Source organism: Peromyscus californicus, unplaced genomic scaffold (genome assembly GCF_007827085.1).
Source record: "Peromyscus californicus insignis strain IS unplaced genomic scaffold, ASM782708v3 Scaffold_20__1_contigs__length_68692818, whole genome shotgun sequence".
NCBI lineage: Eukaryota > Metazoa > Chordata > Mammalia > Rodentia > Cricetidae > Peromyscus > Peromyscus californicus.
In genome coordinates this window covers 41445825-41459810 of record NW_026294503.1, presented here as the reverse complement: position 1 = coordinate 41459810, position 13986 = coordinate 41445825, and the positions used below count along the sequence as shown (strand labels likewise).

General features: G+C 48.1%; 1 long non-coding RNA gene across 1 annotated transcript; it reads left to right on the top strand.

Moving 5' to 3' along the window:
- The first annotated feature begins 17 nt into the window (after window positions 1–17).
- Window positions 18–13113, top strand: LOC128116667 (uncharacterized). The gene is made up of 3 exons (XR_008220553.1): window positions 18–283; window positions 681–811; window positions 12148–13113. It is a non-coding gene; the product is annotated as an uncharacterized LOC128116667 (long non-coding RNA).
- Window positions 13114–13986: the final 873 nt, after the last annotated feature.

The following is a 13986-nucleotide window of genomic DNA, read 5'->3' as shown; positions in this document are numbered from 1 at the left end:
TTGAGGTCGCCCGCGGCATAGCCTCGTGGGGGAGTCCGGTTTCGTGCTCGCAAGGAGGCACTTTGGGGATTTTGGTTGGTTGGTTGGGCTTTTATTTATTTATTTTTTTTTGAGACAGCGTTTAACTCTTTATCCTCGGCTGGCCTAGAACTCGTGGCAGCCTTTCCGCTCCAGCCTCCCAAGTGCTGATATTACAGACGCGAGCCGCCATGCCCATTTGACAAGCTAGCCCTTGGAATTTTCCTGACCAGTTCTGTCAAAATCACCTGAGGCCTCATGAATGGTAGGTAAGCCCTCTCCCACTAAGCTATGTTCCCAGCCAGAGGTAGCTTTTCGTTTGTTTGTTTTAAGACTTATTTCTTTTCATGGATGGAGATTTAGCTCAGTGGTCGCGATTACCTACCAAACGCAAGGCCATGGGTTTGGTCCTCAGCTCTGAGGGGAAAAAAAATATGTATTTTTTTTTTTTTGATTTTTCGAGACAGGGTTTCTCTGTGTAGCTTTGCGCCTTTTCCTGGAACTCACTTGGTAGTCCAGGCTGGCCTCGAACTCACAGAGATCAGCCTGGCTCTGCCTCCCAAGTGCTGGGATTAAAGGCGTGCGCCACCACCGCCCGGCTGTATTTTTATTTTATGCGTATGAATGTTTTTTTTGCCTGCATACATGGTTCCGGGGTGCAGTGCCTGTAAAAGACCACAGAGGAGGGTGTCAGATCTTCTGGAACTGAGGTTACAGGTGGGTGAGCGCTACCCTGTGGGGGCTGAGAGCAGCAAGACACTTAGCCGCTGAGCCATCTCTCCAGGCCCAAGGGGTGAGTCTTTCACAAGTTTTTTTGTCTGTTTGTTTATTATATTTGGATGTTAGGGAACAGTTTTCAAGAGTCGGTGTTTGTTTTTGTTTGTTTGTTTTGTTCCCCCCCCCAACAGGGTTTCCCTGTAGCCCTGGCTGTCCTGGGCTGTCTCTGAATTCACAGAGATCCCCCTGCCTCTGTCTCTGTGCTGGGATTAAAGGCTTGTGCCACCACTGCCTGGCAGTCAGGCGGTTCTTGCTTTCCAGCTTCTGAGGCGAGGTTTAGTTTCTGTTGTGCTGCGTGCGCCAGGCTAGCCAGCCAGCCAGCTTATGGGCAATTCTCCTGTCTCCGCCTCCTATCCCATCCCGGCAGTGCTTTTTGCATGGTTCTGGGGACTTGGCTTCCTAGAGGGCAGTCTCACCCACACAGCCATCTCCCCAGACCCTTGAGCTGGCTCTTTAATTTTGCCGGGCTCACCTTCCTCCCTGGAAGATGGCAGTGTAACTCAAAGCTAACACTTGGACACTTTCACTACAGACTACAGCTCTCTGTACTCACTCGCCCAGACTGCAATGGCAGTGGACAGCACCCTCCAGAGCCACCTGCTGAGCCGGCCACATTGAGAGCCAGTGACACTTTAGCTTTCTTGCCCACGATGCCAGTTAGAGTCCGGGATCTTGTGCCCCCTACTCTTCCCTCTCCATGATACCCTTCTGTAATACTCTTCTGGAGGGGCCCTGTACCACCTGGTTCCCCAGAACTCCCTCTGAAGTCCCTGCTTTCCTGGCCGCAGACATTCCTTTCAACAGCTGCCCCTTAGGGCCGAGAGACCATCCCGTGTTGACCACTGTGTTCTCTGAGGCCACACTGAGCCACTTCCTTTTTTTTTTTTTTTTTTGGTTTTTTTTTTTTGGTTTTTTTTCGAGACAGGGTTTCCCTGTGTAGCTTTGCGCCTTTCCTGGAACTCACTTGGTAGACCAGGCTGGCCTCGAACTCACAGAGATCCTCCTGGCTCTGCCTCCCGAGTGCTGGGATTAAAGGCGTGCGCCACCACCGCCCGGCCTTTTTTTTTCCCATACTTGCCGGAGCTGGGAAGCTGCCTTCTGGTTGGCTCTGGAAGCAGTGTGTCATGCCTTCAATCCCAAACTGGGTTTCGAGTGTTTGGCAGGAGGCAGAGTATCAGATATGAGGTGGGTACAAAAGTTCTTGAGCCGGGGAATCCAGGGCGGTGGCACCCATTTCAGGGTCGTCTCTTTCTGGAGCTGTTCCTTGCCAGACCTAGGAAGTGCTTGTTGTAGGTGAGATGTCTGGGAGTAACTGGGGTGCAATGTGTCAGGGGCAAAAAGACTGCAGGTGCACAAACCCCAAGACTATCAGGAAGAAATGGGTGTTCTGAGACCAAGCTCCTCATATAACAGATGGGAGAGGTAGGTGGAGCGGGGAGAGGAGCAATTGGATCCAGAAATACAGTCGGGAGCAGGTCAAAGTCCTCAGCCCTGTGACGTCACACCCGAACCGTAAGACAGGCCAGCTAGTGGCCTGGGAGACGGTGGGAGTTTAAATATAACTGGCCTCCATAAACTGTTAGGGAGCGGCGCCGTTAGGAAGTGTGGCTTTGTTGGAGTAGGTATGGTCTTGTTGGAGGAAGTGTGTCACTGTGAGGGTGGGCTTTGAGGTTGCCTGTGCTCAAGCTATGCTCAGTGTAGACACCAAGATGGAGAACTCAAAAAAAAAAAAATGTAGAACTTTCAGCTCCTCCAGCACCATGTCTGCCTGCATGCTACCATGTCCTGCCATGATGATAATGGACTAAAACTCTGAAAATGTAAACCACCCCAATTAATGTTTTCCTTTATTAGTATTGCCATGGTTATAGAGTCTCTTCAGAACAATAGAAACCCTAACTAAGACAGAAGAGATCTACCTGAGAGCTAACAGGGACCTGTTGGAATGTCTTGGGGCCCAAAGTAGTTCCTGAAAACTCCAGGACATCCATTTAACCCAAACTATTCCAAACATTATGGGGCGCAGTCTCTGCTAACAGCCTGTCCCTGAGCATCTGCATCAGAATCCCCACGCTTCATACTGTGTATTTTGGGTGCCATGTGTCAGGATATACATAAAGTCACTCAGCTGCACCGGGACTCAGAGACTGGGAGGTCTCAAGCCAGTCTAACCTCACAGTACAAGTGATGGGTCTAGCCATAAAACTAAAAGCCAAGCTTGGAGCTGAGGTGATAGGGCAGTAGAGACCTGACCCCACTGAGAGTGGGCAGAGGGTGTTTGCAGATAAAATTGGTACTGTGGAGAGAGAAAAGTAGGAGGCCAGGCTACCCTAGGTGCCAGTTGGTACAGCAGGTAGGAGGGGGTGGCGTAAACCTACCTGAAGGTGCTTGAACCTGTGTGGAGGCACCCATGCGGGCATGTCCAGCAGTCCGCTCAGGAAGGCCAAGGCCAAGTACAGTTAAAAGGGCTTAGCTCTGTGCTGGGGCCGGGAGCCACCACTACTTGGCTTTACTGAGTTTCTTTTTTTTTTTTCTTTTGGTTTTTCGAGACAGGATTTTTCTGTGTAGTTTTGCGCCTTTCCTGGATCTCGCTCTGTAGACCAGGCTGGCCTCGAACTCACAGAGATCCGCCTGCCTCTGCCTCCCGAGTGCTGGGATTAAAGGCATGTGCCACCACCGCCCGGCCCAAAAGAGCTTTTTTTTTTTTTTTTTTTTTTTGGTTTTTGGTTTTTGGTTTTTCGAGACAGGGTTTCTCTGTGCAGCTTGCTCCTTTCCTGGAACGCCTCGAACTCACAGAGATCTGCCCACCTCTGCCTCCCGAGTGCTGGGATTAAAGGCGTGCGCCACCACCGCCCGGCTTGGCTTTACTGAGTTTCTATCCAGCCTCAAAATGGAGCAATATAGCCTGGTGGTAGTGATGGTGCACACCTTTAATCCCAGCACTCGGGAGGCAGAGGCAGGTGGATCTCTGTGAGTCCCAGGACAGCCTGGGCTACAGAGCGAGATCCAGGACATCCGGGGCTGCACAGAATAAGATCATAGTGTGGAAAAAGTGTGTGTGTGTGGTGGGGGAATAGGAGAGACACACCAACAGGATGGCTCCTAGAGACAAGACTAACCTTTAGAATGATTAACTGCCTTGATTTCCACTCCTGAGGTAATCTGCTGCCCAGAGATGAGATACACACCTTATCTCTAGGCTGTTCATCGGCTGTCTTCACAGTGATAAAGTGCACACTAAACTAGCACTTCCTGTTTGTGCTCATTGGCATCTGTGATGACAGGCAGCATGACCTCTGACCTCTGGCATTCAGGCTAAAGATTGGCCGCAAATGAGAGGAGATAAAATCGAGCCATCAGAGAAGTACACAGGTCCAAAGGCTAAAAGGAGTACATGCTAAGATTCTGACAGGTACAACCCAGAGATCCAGTTCCAAAGCCCTTTACCAAAAACAGTGGCGGAGTCTGACATAGTTTGAATCTATCCTTGTAAATCATGTAAAGCACATAGATGTGCTGCTATTAGCAGAATTATCAGAAATATACACATAGCACTTAACCTTGATCGACTGACATCTTTTATTCCCGTAGACGGAATGAAAATGGAAATTAGATGGTTATACCAGCGGGAAACATTTCTGGTCAGGAAATAACATGAATAAATCGGCATAATAATCTAAGGCTGTTTCTCTTGAGTATAAAAGGCAGAAACAAAAGGCTGGGCAGAATCAAGGACATACAATAAGCATGGCCTTAAAAATTATGTGTGCCCACCATGTGCGGACCTAGTACCTATAGAAACCAGGAAAATATAACTGGTGTCTGGAACGGCATTATAGAGAGCTGTAAGCCATAACATGGGTGTTGGGAACAGAACCTGAGTCCTCTGGAAGAGTAGACAGTCTTCTTAGCCACTGAATGAACCATCTCCCCTGTCCCAAGAAATGGCTCTGTGTGTGTGTGTGTGTGTGTGTGTGTGTGTGTGTGTGTGTGTGTGTAGGTAGCTCTGGCTGTCTTGAAACTCACTCTGTAGATTAAGTTGGCCTCGAACTCAGAGATCCACCTGCCTCTGCCTCCGAGCGCTGAGATTAAAGGCGTGCTCCTTCACTGTCCGGCCTCTTGAGGGGTTTCTTCCCAAGTGTAACATGATAATGATGAGTCCGGATGGTACTGACCCAGGCCTTGTGGACGACAAACATATGGAGAAAGTACCTTCCGGAAAGAGTTCACTGCTACCCCTGAGCTCCCTCTCCCATATTCATGTCTATCTTTCTTTCTTTTGAGCAGAGTCTCACTGTGTCATGCTGCCGTGTGTCTGATAGATAAGTCTGTGGGTCTGGTGTTCCCGATGTGATCTGAATACACTCATGTACCACTGTAGTCTTCATTAGTATTGATAAATCTTTCCACCAGCTGTACTTTCTGTTTTCCTGCCTGGCTTCAAACGCACTATGTAGACCCAGCTGGCCTTGAACTCATAGACATCCTCCTGCCTCTGGATCTGTCTCCTGAGTGCTGGGATTAAAGGCACCCTACACCATACCTGGCCCCACCCTATATATTTTAATTAACACCGATCCCACAGTTGAAAAGGATTATCTTGGTTTTTTTTTCTATGCACTAGGCATATTCTTCGATAGTTTGTTGTGATTTATTTATAATATTTATTTATCAGTTATGGAGGCTTAAAGCTTGGTCTTTGTCACATACCAGACACAATGAATACAGAATCAGGGTACCCAGGAGGCACCTGAGGGCTTAGACTGGGAACTTAATAAGGGATTGCTTCTATAGGCTCTAGGGAGGACTGTTGGGAATATTGTCCTCCAGGTAGGTAGAGTCTTTTTTTGCTTGTTTGTTTTGTTTTTCGAGACAGGGTTTCTCTGTGTAGCTTTGGAGCCTGTCCTGGATCTTGCTCTGTAGACCAGGCTTGTCTCGAACTCACAGAGATCCGCCTGGCTCTGCCTCCCGAGTGCTGGGATTAAAGGCATGCACCACTGCTGCCCGGCCAGAGTCTTTTTTGTTGTTGTTGTTATTGTATGTGTGTGAGTATATGAGTGGGTACTTGAGCCGTGATGTGTGTGTGGAGGTCAGAGGACAATTTTGTGGAGTCAGTGCCCTACTTCCACCTTTACAGGGGTTCCAGGGATCCCACTGGGGTGGCCAGGCTTCAATAGCAGTTATTTTTTATCACCCACTGAACCCTCTCAACAGCTTCCTGGAAAAGCTTTTTAATGGATAACTTTGGGATCTGATTAGCACCCTTATCTTTCCAGGGAATTGAGGTCTGTAGAGATCAGGAAATGCCCTACTCCAGGGTAGTCCATATCATGTAAAGCAGTGGTTTTTCAGACTGTGTTGCCCCAAGAGACTCCGTTTTATAAGCAGCATTTGACTCCACTTTGAGGATGGAGTCATGACCTAGTGCACTGCCATCTCATCCTCCAGTTCACCTGTGGAGACCCGCTGTCTGCTGTCCGTCTGAGGGACTAGGAGTTAAACAGACTGCCTGGTAGGCTGATGGGTAGGGAGGTGACCTAGGTAATAAATAATTATACAGCTGGTAATAGAGGTGGCGATCTTCCAAGATGGATGGCTTCTTCCTCTCTCTTCAGACCCAGACAAAAGCCTGACAGCTTAAAACAAAGCCCTCTCCTGCTTTTTTTCCTGCCTGTAGGGCCTAACTCTGATGGACTGGCTTAACAAGTCAGGTTAGGCGATGATGCTTACCTAACAGTTGTGAGCCAAACAGTCCTCTGGTCTTTTTTCAAACTGAAAACCCCAAATTAGGGGAGGATGAACCTTCCAAGGTTTAAAACAAAAAAACAAAAAACCCAGCCAGCCCTCAAAGAAAAGCTGGGCTGTGGTTTTTAGTACTCCACCTGCCTTTGCCTCCTGAGTGCTGGGATTAAAGGGGTTCACCACCACACCTCACTTTTCCTTCCTTTTAATTCTTTAACCTTCAGAAAAAGTGAACTGCATCCAGACACATCATCTGCCCAAACCCGGTCTTGCCCTTCACCTTTAAGGCTTTACCAACACCTCACAATTGCGTTCAATCCTGCCCCTACAGCCTGATGCTAAGGCAGCCAGTAGCCATAGGAGCTTCCCCAGCAGACTTCAAGGTGTGTGTCCTTATGTTATCCTACAGTTTTCCCCACAGGCTGGGGCTCCAGAGTTACAGTCTTTGCCCTCTCTCTCGTCTAGCATAGCCCCTGCTCCAGATTACCCATCCTATTGGCTCAGGATGCAAACTTACCTAACAAATGTCCTGGGTCTTGAGATCGTCACCTTCATTTGATGGTGGGCTCAGGCATGTCTTGGACTGCCTGTAAATTTTCAACACTAGAAACACCTAGAAAAGCAGGTACCAACTGCCAGCACCAGCAGAGTGGCCAGTGCCTCGGGCCTCTCTGTGATTCTCTGGTGGGTCTCAGTGCATCTCATGCTGAAAAGACCATAATGATGTCAAGGTTTACTTAAAGCTCTTTCCCATCAGCTGGGATCCAGGGTTGAGTCAGAGGTCAACTGGAACCTAGGGCTTCCTCATTCTGGAGATACCATTTGGGGCCCTGGCTTGTGGGGGGCATTCCTTTGATTCTTGAGGCTATAAACCCTCCAGTTTCCTGTCTTACCACACTGAGGGCAAGGAGTTTTAGAAGCATGTTAATATTTGGGCAGTTTTTTTCTAGAGAGGAGTTTATAGACATATACAGCATTTATCTTTTATTCTGTTTCCCCTGGGAGTGAAGTGAGAGATTTGAAACCATCCCTTAAGGCTGCAAGAAGTCTTTTCTGCTGGTTTCCTAACTAAAGTCAGAGGCCAGATTCTCTGCCAGGTCGTTTTCTGCAGGCCTTTTGTGTTCTCTCTCTGGTACCTTCAGCTTCCTTTCATGCTCTGTTCCTTTTCAAGATGCTTATCATAGAAAACAGAATCTGCCACACTTTTAGTAGGTCATCGGTGGCGTCCTGTGATGCAATGGACTCTATACGGTTAAGACAGGGAGCTGGGGAAGAAGTTGTCCCCGCTGTGAGTCAGGCTGCCTCGGGCCACAGAAGGCAGCTGCGGAATTGAGTCTAGTTGCAGAGGCAAAAGGGCAGAGCCATGGCCAGATGAACAGTCAGGTAGATGGATGGATGGACAGATGGACAGATGGATGGATGGCATAGCCAAACACGGGAGCAGGAGGAGGAGTAGACGGCAGTTCCAATAGGCCACGTCAACAGCAGGAACAGGGCTGATCTGAAGGCCCCGAGACAGGAGTTATTATTATTGCCCACAACAGGTGGTCAGATGAGAGGTCAGTAGAGTCTGTCACCATAGTGTGTCAAGTGAGGACATGACCGCTCCGAGCGACGGTGGAGGGGGAGTTTTTTATCGTAGCTCTGAGGGAGAGTGCAGCCAGAGGCATCTGGGAGAGTCCAGAGCGAAGAGAGAAAGCAGCAGATTGAACATGACAAGCAGACTGAACTAGGCCATGGGGAAGTGGGGGAGGTGAGAGAGGAGGACAGAAGAGAGAGAGCAAGAGGGGGCCAAGAACTCACATAGGTCCGCCAGGCAGTGGTGGTGGCACGCCTTTGATCCCAGCACTCAGGCAGAGGCAGAGGGATCTCTGTGAGTTCGAGGCTAGCCTGGTCTGCAGATCAAGTTCCAGGACATCCAAAGCTACATATAGAAACCCTGTCTCAAAAACAAAAGAAAACAAACAACAACAAAAAGGAACACACACAGCTGGAATGGCAGGGTTGTATAGACATGAGAAGCTGAGGGAAGGAAAGCCCCTGGGCTGGAGAAGTTTAGGGGAGGGGGAGGAGTGAGAAGGGCTGAGAGGAGCCACAGGTGCCGAATGAGCGAGCATGTGCGTTGGTATGCTTATAGGCACCACAGCCATTTTGAGACAGGGTTTCTCTGTGTAGCCCTGGCTGTCCTGAAATTCACTCTATAGACCAGACTGGTCTGGAACTCGGAGATCCACCTGCCTCTGCCTCCCAAGTGCTGGGATTAAAGCCGTGAGCCACCACTGCCTGGCAATATAAAATATTACATAACCATATCCGCCACCCTTTTGGAAAAGACAGCTTAGCGTGGTTAGTGGGATTAACAGGAGACAAATGCAAGTGGAGTGAGAGAAAGCGATCTATGTAAGGACCCAAATAAGAAAATAAGAGAGGTTTTGGAGCAAAGTGCAGACATTGTGAACACTGAGAGAAGATGTGAGCAGGTGAAGCAGGAAGTCTCATAGCCTCAACCGGAGAGAAGAGTCCACACCTTGTGATGAAGATGAAGGAAACCAAACCCAGCCAGGCAGAGGCACCCAAAGGTGCTCCTGGGACCTTCCTCTGGTCTCCACTGGGCTCACCACTCCTGCCATGTCTGTGGAAAGAATTCAGATGACACACACAGAGGACAGTAGAGAGGTTGAATGAAGTTTTGTACAGAGTAAAATGGGGCACCCTCGAGGGATAAGAGTGAACATTGGCCAAAGGCACCACCATTGAGGAAAACACCCACACAGGGTGAAATTGGACCATGGCCAAAGGCACCACTCAGAAAAATCACCCTTAGGGGGTGAGAATGGACAACAGCCAGAGACCATTGCACCCACGGATACATTTAGATAGGTTTTTTATTTTGTTTTTATTTTTTTCTTTTTTTGGTTTTTCCGAGACAGGGTTTCTCTGTGTAACAGCGCTGGCTGTCTTGGAACTCACACTGTAGATCAGGCTAGCCTTGAACTCACTGAGATCTGCCTGCCTCTGCCTCCCAAGTGCAGGGATTAAAGGAGTGCGCCACTACTGCCGGGCTAGATAGGTTTTTTTACTGCTTAAAGTTTCCAGAACTTTCCTCAGAGCATTTTCTACCCAGGTGACTTTGCATTAACTCCTAAGGAAAGACACAATGGTCTGTCCTGTTCTTTATCAGAAAGCCTCTGGCCAGAGAGTAATCTTATCTTTCAGGAGGTTTAGAATGTCACATCTCCACTCAGGTCCCACAGCCTCAGTGCCTGGCTTTACAGGCTGTTAATTATGCGGGAGGTAGTGGATCCTCCTCAACTTTTGAGCCTGTTAGTACCCAAATGCCCACATAATGCTAGACTGTTCTAGATAAACAGTACATGCTCTGGACTGACTGTGGGGAACCCAGTGACCTTGTAGTACCCTTCCACCCTCAGTGAATTAGGGTGTTGTTTTTAGTTGGACCAAAGAAAATCTTCCGCAGGGAGCTGGCAAGATGGCTCAATGGATAAAGACACTTGTCACCAAGCCTGATGACCTCAGTTCCTGGGACCCACATGCTAGAAGGAAAGAACAGGTTCTTGTAAGTCTCTCACATATGTGCATTCACACACACATGCACACCCTCCCACACACAAGATAAGTAAGTAAATATAATAAAAATGTTGTGTCCGGGGGGTGGTGGTGCACTCTTTTAATCCCAGCACTAGAGAGGCAGAGGAAGGTTGATCTCTGTGAGTTCGAGGCCAGCCTGGTCTACAGAGCGAGTTCCAGGACAGCTAAGGACATACAAGAAAAACCCTGTCTTAAAACCCCCCTTCAATTTTTAAAGAAAGACACCCCCTCATCCCAAGAAAGCAGGACACCCCTCTCCCTTGAATCAGAGAGTGACAACTCCTGCTTCACCAGGACAGCCGCCTACCACCAAGCCTACATGGTGGCTTAGTGACTCCAGTTCCAGGAGGTCCGTCACTCCCCTTCTGGTTCCTGTATGCACCAGGCACACACGCAGTACACACACACACACACACACACACACACACACACACACACACACACACGAAGGCAAAACACTCATACGCATAAAATAAAAATTAATACATCTTTTTTAAAAAAAATCACATCAAACCAAACAAATAAAAAGATAGACTAGTTACCCTTTTGAAGGAAGGGATGGGGCGTGGTGGGGGGAAGGCTGGGGAGGAGCAGAAGGAAGGATGAGGGGGATCTGTGGTTGGTATGTAAAATATAAAATTTTTTTTTTTTTTTTTTTTTTTTTGGTTTTTCGAGACAGGGTTTCTCTGTGTAGCTTTGCGCCTTTCCTGGAACTCACTTGGTAGTCCAGGCTGGCCTCGAACTCACAGAGATCCGCCTGGCTCTGCCTCCCGAGTGCTGGGATTAAAGGCGTGTGCCACCACCGCCCGGCTAAAAATATTATTTTAAAAAAATGAATGAATGAAAAAGCTAGACCAGCTGGGCTGTGGTGGTACACACTTTTCATCACAGCACTCAGGAGGCAGAGCCAGGCAGATCTCTGTGAGTTCGAGGCCAGCCTGGTCTACAGAGTGAGATCCAGGACAGGCACCAAAACTGCACAGAGAAACCCTGTCTGGAAAACAAACAAACAAACAAAAAGAAAGAAAAAGAAAAAACTAGTGTGGTGGTATTGTGTTCCCCAAAATATTGTGCACCCTAATAAATTTATCTGGGGTCAGATAACAGACAGCCACTACATACAGAGGCTAGAAAATGGTGGCACTCATGCCTTTAATCCTAGCATTCCAGAGACAGAAATCCCTCTGGATCTCTGTGAGTTCAAGGCCACATTGGAAACAGCCAGGCATGGTGACTGACGCCTTTAATCCCAAGAAGTGAGCCTTTAATCCCAGGGAGTGGTGGTAGAAAGCAGAAAGGTATATAAGGCGTGAGGACCAGAGACTAGAAGCATTTGGCTGGTTAAGCTTTTGGCTGGTTAAGCTTCAGGCTTTCGAGCAGCAGTTCAGCTGAGAGCCATTGGGATGAGGACACAGAAGCTTCCAGTCTGAGGAAACAGGATCAGCTGAGGAAATGTCGAGCTGAGGAAGCTGTGGCCTGTTCTGTCTCTCTGATCTTCCAGAGTTCATCCCAATAACTGGCCTTGGGTTTGATTTTATTAATAAGACTCTTTAAGATTCCTGCTACAAACTAGACCGGGCCAGGTGTAGTGGTATATGTCTTCAATCCTAGCACTCAAGAGGCAGGGGCAGGTGGATCTCTGTGAGTTCAAGACCAGCCAGAGTTATATAGTGAGATCCTGTCTCAAACAAATAACTAGATCTGGAACTCTAGAATTCCTTCCATACTTTATTAACACAGCTTTCAAGACACGATTCTCGGTGTATCTAACGCTGGCTTTCCTAGAACTTGCTTTGTAGACTAGGCTGGCCTTAAACTCACAGATTATCCACCTGCCTCTCCCTCCTATGTTTTTGGGGTTAAAGGCATGCGCCATCACCGTCCGGTGATTTCAAGGTCTTTGATGACTAAGCAAAGACCCTGAAGTCAGAAAAGACAAATTGGAGAAGCAGAGATAACGGATTCCCCATAAGGCCACACTAATTGTCTGTTCTGTCTCAGGAAATTCTGGAGCGCCATCTCGTGGCCATCCCAGTTCAGTGGGCGGGCACTAACCCATCCTTGGGTCAAAGGACTCTTTCCTGTTTGTGTGGTCAGCTGATGTTTCTGCTGAGAGTGCCCAAAGCTTCTGAGCCTCCTCTGGGGCCAAGTCCAGCCACCAAAGTGGGAATTCCTTGGAATCAATAAAGTCCTTTCTTTCTTGTGAGGGAAGGCTAGTTCATATCTTCGGACCACACACAGGTTGAACCTGAGAAAGCACAAATGCCCCTGACTATGCCTGGACCACAAGGAGTCCAGGGAAGACTGAGTGCTGCTAAGGCCCTGAAGTTGTGAGTTCTTCTATGGTCTCCTTCTCCCCAGATGTTGCAAGAACCAGTTATTCTTTTGTTGTTGTTGTTTTGATTTTCGAGATAGGGTTTCTCTGTGTAGCCCTGGCTGTCCTGGAACTTACCATATAGACCAGGCTGGCCTCAAACTCAGAGATCCTCCTGCCTCTGCCTCTGAGTGCTGAGATTAAAGGCGTGCACCACCACTGCCGAACCCAAAGTTACATTCTTTAAGATTTATTATATTTTTGGTTTTTTTGTTTGGTTGGTTTTGTTTTGTTTTGTTTTTTCGAGACAGGGTTTCTCTGTGTAACAGCTCTGGCTGTCCTGAAATTAGTTCTGTAGACCAGGCTGGCCTCAGACTCATGTAGATCTGCCCACCTCTGCCTCCCAAGTGCTGGGATTAAAGGTATGTGCCACCACTGCCTGTCTTGGTTCCCTCCTTAACTATGTAGGACCTGGGGACTGAACTTAGGGCCTCAAGCTTGGTGACAAAGTGTGCCTTTACCTACAACTATCTTGTGACTTTTTTTAAGATGTATGTATGTTTGTTTGTTTGTTTGTTTATTTATTTATTTATTTATTTTTGTATGAGTGTTTTGCCTGCATGTATGTATGTGTATCATGTGCATGCCTGATGCCTGAGGAGGTTGAGGGTGGGGGTGGGTGGGGGATAGAATCCCCCTGGAACTGGAGTAACACATGGATGCTAAGAAATCAAACCTGGGTCCTTTGCAAGAACAGCAATTGCTATCCAGCCCCACCTTGTGGTCTGTTTCTTTTTTTCCTTTCTTTTTTTTTTTTTTCAAGACAGGGTTTATCTGTAGCTTTGGAGCCTGTCCTGGACTAGCTCTGTAGACCAGGCTGGCCTCGAACTCACAGAGATCCACCTGCCTCGGCCTCCCGAGTGCTGGGATTACAGGCGTGTGCCACCACCGCCCGGCTTCCTTTCTTTTTTAAAAAGATTTATTTATTAAGTATACAGCGTTCTGTCTGCATGTACATCTGCACGCCAGAAGAGGGCACCAGATCTCATTGCAGATGGTTGTGATTTATCATGTGGTTGCTGGGGCTTGAACTCAGGACCTCTGGAAGAGCAGCCAGTGCTCTTAACCTCCAGCCCGCTTGTGATCTGTTTCTAAAGTTTGTCCTAGGTGTTGTCAGGATAACCCTGAGGAACACGTAGACCTCCAGTCTTCTGCAGCCTATTCAGCATGAGGAAACTATGCTGGAGGAAGACAGGCAGATAAATTTTGCTTACATACTCTGTGCAAGGGACTCAAATATCTCCTAGTCCTGGAAGATACCTTTAGCGGAGAGATAGAAACATTCATTGCTAACACAGGAAGGGCCTCAGACACAACCTCTTAGAACACATCATTTCTTTTTTTTTTTCAGAGCTGAGGACCAAACCCAGGGCCTTGTGCTTGGTAGGCAAGCGCTCCACCACTGAGCTAAATCCCCAACCCCAGAACACATTATTTCTTGTCTTGCGCTCCCTGTCCAATAATGG